The 5,490-nt window shown below is 42.3% G+C and overlaps 1 protein-coding gene across 1 annotated transcript in view; it reads right to left on the reverse strand.

Moving 5' to 3' along the window:
* LOC108746329 (melatonin receptor type 1B-A-like) overlaps window positions 1-5,490 on the reverse strand; it is a 60,843-nt gene that overhangs the window by 54,356 nt on the left and 997 nt on the right. The window lies entirely within an intron of this gene.

The following is a 5,490-nucleotide window of genomic DNA, read 5'->3' on the forward strand; positions in this document are numbered from 1 at the left end:
CTGAAGAGAAACGGCCGCGGCCGGCCAATCTCCAACCTTTAATCAACGCACGCCCACAGGGGCATAATATCAGAGGTCGTAGCTTCTGCTCGGGCAAATCGTAAAAGCCATAGTAATTGCAAAACGATGTCGGCCGAAACGAACAATCACGCCGGCTGTAAAACTCAGACGGCGGCAACGACGACGATGACGACGACGGCGACGGCGGCGGCGACGACGACAACGACGACGACGACGACGGCGACAAAAACGAGGATAAGGTCATGGTGCCGCAGCTGTTATTACGAGTCAACGATTATAGCGTTTCATAAGTTCATACGTAGAGCCTGGCTAAGCGAAATACCAAATTGTAGAAAGTTCACAGAAAGAAAGGGGCGTAATATCCGCATTTCTTCGTATTGCTCCTCTCGCGACACGATGTATTCTCTCGATTCTCGAGGATTTCCCCGAGATCAATACCCGACGAAGACACGGAGAAAAGGAAATAATATCCGTACGTCGTCACGTCCTTAGGGGAGTATAACACTGTAATAAGATTGCGCGCTTCTGTACGAGAGAGAACGAACGTATGCCATTACGCTCGCTCGCACTACGCTCTATGAGTAATAAAATGCGTAATAAGATTTTTTTCTTTCAAGTGTGCGCACTAGAGCATCGAGCTTTCTCGTCAGATTTAATGATCCGTCCACGGAGGAGAAGACCGATGTTAGCTGTAATACTACGGGCGCCGAGAATGAACCAGGTTTTCATTAGTCGATCGCCACGTCGCATACATATGCATGCGCACGTGCGAGAAATAATTATTATAATTATACACTTCCTTGTAGCCCGCATTTTACCGTGCTCGTTGTTATTGTCTGACTTCACTCACCCTTATAAGATAAATTTTCATTTACTATGGTTTCCTTATGTAAATAGATACCGCGCACAATGGGATAATGCCCCGCGCCGACGTGAAACGACGCAGTGGGTTATCAAGTATTCAAATTACATTTTATAAAAAAAAAAAAAAAAAAGAAAACTTGTACATTGTTATAAGTACCGAGCATTACGACTTTAACCGTGCAACTTAATTGAGCGGCGAAAGCACTTTTAAGAAATCATCAACACCTATAAATTACGGACAAAACGGCGCGTTGTAAGTTGCAACCTGCACGTATAATTTCAACTTTTTTCTCGACGCCTTATCGCTATCTTGCACTAAAGTACTTGGCACATTTTTCGTTAAAGCGATATGGTATAATTGTAGCATATTATACGTTTTTACTTATACACGTATTTGCAATATATAAAACTATATTCATCATTTGTTACAAATTTCTATCACTTTTACTATGCAAAGATTAACTAAACGTACATGTGCAACACGTATATCTAAAAGAATTAATAATTTTGGAGCCGTAGCATTAAAAATATCTGAAAATGTGCTCCAGCAGATAAAGTAAATTACATCGCGACCTATCCATAGACGACACTCTCGCTGCAAAGCTGAGGCGACATTTTTACCAAGGGCGACCTCGGACCTGTCGCTTTTCGGAAAGCGCGAAACGTAGTGGCACCAACACGCCAACGACTCTGCACGGCCGCAAACGTGTTCGCGCCTTTGGCGAGGATATTACACCGCGATAAAAATGATTACGCGACAAATTGCACCGTCCGCGCTTCGGCGAGTGAAGGCGCTGCTACTGCCTTTCGCCACCGCCTCTCGTCCCGGTTAATAGGATGAAATATCGCGGGCTTTCGCATCTCGGGTAGGTAGGCGAAAAACCCTGAGAGAGAGAGAGAGAGAGAGAGAGAGAGAGAGAGAGAGAGGATCGAGAGATCCGCTCTCTTCAGGTATCGACAAATTAAGCCCTGCAGTAGTCCCATTCGCGCCGCTCGCATTCGCCGATCGCATTTTCCGGAGGTACGTTTCGGCGTGACGAGATCCGATCGATTCAGCGGTTGATGCGTGGAATAAATTATCCCGCATCAGCGCTCGTAGCGTCACTTCGAAATTGATTCTCTCCATCTCCCTTCTCTATATCTCCATCTCTCATCCGGGTCCCCTGTCTAGCCGCAGTGCTGCAGCATCGTCATGGGAACGTGCACCCTTCCCCTCTCACCAGGGGTATTCTTCTACGTACCGAATGAATCCGCGCTGATCAGAATTTGTTTTAATCGATTTACCGAGTCAGCCCGTCGTTCGCGCTTTCGTTCGTCCTCTCTCCCTTCCTCTCTCTCTCTCTCTCTCTCTCTCTCTCTCTTTCTTTCTCTCTCCTCACCGAGCCTCGTTTCATGAGCGCCGAACCGAACTATTCGCCAACCGCACCGAGGAGTACTCGAAGTATTCGCATTACCGGCGGGGATTCACCGCGTTCGGCCGCCGCCTAGCTCCGTGATCGGGGTTTCCAAGGGGAGCATCCAGACGAGACGAGATGGGACAAGAGCGTGGAGAATCGAGAGAGGGAAAGTAGGAGGAGGAGAGAAAGATATGGAACGGCGCTCTCTCGTTGCGGCATTAGATACAGGACGAGAGCAGAGAGTTATACGGCAACCAGGCCCGCTCGTGCGGCTACGCGCCGCGAAATTGACTCGCTCATCCGTGTACACCCTTATAGCGACCCCACGACTGCGCAATCCATTACGGCGCCATCGAGTTACCGAGCATCGCGGATCCGCTGCGGTGTCGGCTTTTTGTTTCTCCCGAGTTCTCGCCGCGCGCCGGCAGAGTTCACGCAAACGAAGCCCAAGTCCGTCCGACACTTCACGTCCGCAGTAGAAATGGGGTTTACGTCAGGCACGAACGGACATCCACGAGCATTTCCCCTCCCGATCCTTTCTCTCCGTCTCTTACGCTCCTTCCTTCTCGTACATACGTCGGAGACGTTACTCCTGCATGCAGCCCTGCCGACGCGAGGAAAAAGGAGCAATCGCGTGTTAGGACCGGATTTCCGGCTACAGACAGGCCAGTTGCCATCGCGTCACGTTCGGACGTATTTATTGGAAAGGGAGCGATCGTGAAGTTCGAAATTGCGCGCGCGATCGGCACATTAAAACTTCAATCTCGTTACCAGCTTTATTCGACATCTCATCTGCAATGTTCCACCTGTATTAAATTACTTTTGTATTATATGTTATTAATCATTCGCATAAATTTACGTTAACTCGAGGAAAATTCCTCGTAATAGATATTATTCTTAATCAAGTCCTTTTATAATCCGCGAGTCTTTTTTAGTTTAAAGAGAGGTATAATGCTTTTCCATAAAATACCCCCCGGTAAATACGAAGAAACTATATAGATATTTGGCATACAATTATTAAATGAAAAAGTATTACACTTTATTATAAATTAAAATTTCAAAACCAAATAATGAAGGATGATGTTATATCATACAAAAGAATTACATTAAAATGTTATACTTTCATTAATATTCGCTTTTAATAAAAGTGAACGAGATGTAGACAAGAAATCTCGTAAGGAAAATGGGAACTTAAATTATAACTTATGTCGTTACGTTTTTTTTTTTTTAATATAAGGGAATATAAAAAACATGGCTAGGCAGAATGTAAAAAAATCATAGCGAATGATATCAAAGACAACAATCGCTTACACAGGCTCGCGTTTAACGTACAAACACGATCCATTAAAGCACACAAGCACTTCCATCATCGCTGCGTATTAAAAATTCATATATCCTCATTTGTGTGGTCATGGATTTTATGTCCTACTTGTAACGCACATATTCGACGTAGAAACGATCATGAAGAAGAATATCGTCTTTCAGAAAACATTTGCATTTATCATGTCAAATTTGAATACGTCGAAATCATTGTAAAATCGTGGATAATCCGGAGGTTAATCCTCGTTATCGCGATAATAATGACTCAAGTTTCTTGCTGTCATCGCAACTCGAAAGACCGCATCGCGGCGAGCTGAGAACTTTATAGCTGGGAAAACGAGAAAAACCGAACAAGATTTTCTCAGTGAATAGCTCCGAACGAACGAAAGCGGGTATTATTTGCGTTACTATCGAGATTCATGCAGAATAAAATAGCGGTAAAAAAATGGTTCAGGCCGTTCCAATAAGAATTACGAGGATGGCCAGCGTATGACGGCACACAGTTATAAAACCGAGAAACTCGGCAAATTAAAGTGCTGAGGAGAAGAAAAAAGAAAAGAAGATATAAGGGAGAAAAGGAAAAGAGTCATTTAAAGAGAGAGAAAGTACAGTAAAGTAAAATTGATTTGCTGCTCTGGGACTAAATCTTCTCAGGAAGTTGTATGCAATATACAATACATACTATAGATATATACGTGTGATAAAAATTCATTTTAAATATAAAGCAAGAACTATACAAATTTTTACAAATATATAAATAAAAAGATAACATAATATATTATAAAAAATATATTATAAAAAAAAAGTAAAGGCTATAATCAACACAATTTTAGAAAAAAGAAAATATTCGAAACATTATAATCCTCATATTAAAAATTTAATATTATCAAGATATTTAATGTTGATATTGAAAACTTACGAATTGTTACACCTTTTACAATTTTATCTAAAATCTCATTCCTTTAAATCTATCAACTAACTTCACTAAAATTTCTCTAAAATTTCTCTAAAATTTCACTAAGAAGGAATTAGATCAAAAGTTCGGGGATAATTCATATAGACACTTCATTTTCAAGCATCCGTATTTCTCCAAACAAATTAAACTTGTGGATTTAAATTGAATATAAAGATAAGGATACAAAGGAGAAAGAACGATATACTTTAGCCATACTTAGCCGACAATGCAATTACGTTTCCATCCCCATTGCTTTGTATACCATTCTACAGTGTCATTGTTATTACGCTCCATGTGGAGTGCTCGCGTGCAAATAATAATTATCTCAGGTCGGTCTGAGCACGAGCCAGTGAGGAGACAACGATGCACGATAGTGTCCAGGGATTATTTATTATCGCGTCAGTGTATCTACAGATAAGAGAAATACGGTTTGCAAATAATACGAAAAATCGATCTCGTCATTGCCGCAGGTATAATGGCACGTTGAAGATCCCATCTTTCCTACAGATTGTGCCGACGACGTTCTTTGCTGTTATGTCCTTCCTCAGCCGGATACAGACGGAGGACGCTTTTGTCCGTGGAGACGCAAAAAAAAAGAAGGAAAAAAAAAGAAAAAGATAAGAGATCTTACCGTACCGATATATACGAAAGAACGTTGTCGCGAGGCACGTCGGAAATGTACGACCCCCTGGATGGCTTTTAGTCGGATATACTTCTATAGAGTAAAAACTTTTGTCGTTGCATTTGTCGATGAGAGCATTCTCTTTCAGGTACACCACTCTCTCCCACCCTCCCTCTCTCGCGGCTCTTTCAGTTCTTCCTAATGTCGCCTTTACTATTTTAATTCTCCACCTCAAATTTATACATATATACAGCGAGAACGACTCTCTCCGCCTTTGCAAGCGAATTCTACGTTCGCTATCATTTTTATTT

The sequence above is a fragment of the Trachymyrmex septentrionalis genome, unplaced genomic scaffold (assembly GCF_001594115.1).
Source record: "Trachymyrmex septentrionalis isolate Tsep2-gDNA-1 unplaced genomic scaffold, Tsep1.0 scaffold167, whole genome shotgun sequence".
NCBI classification, from domain to species: domain Eukaryota; kingdom Metazoa; phylum Arthropoda; class Insecta; order Hymenoptera; family Formicidae; genus Trachymyrmex; species Trachymyrmex septentrionalis.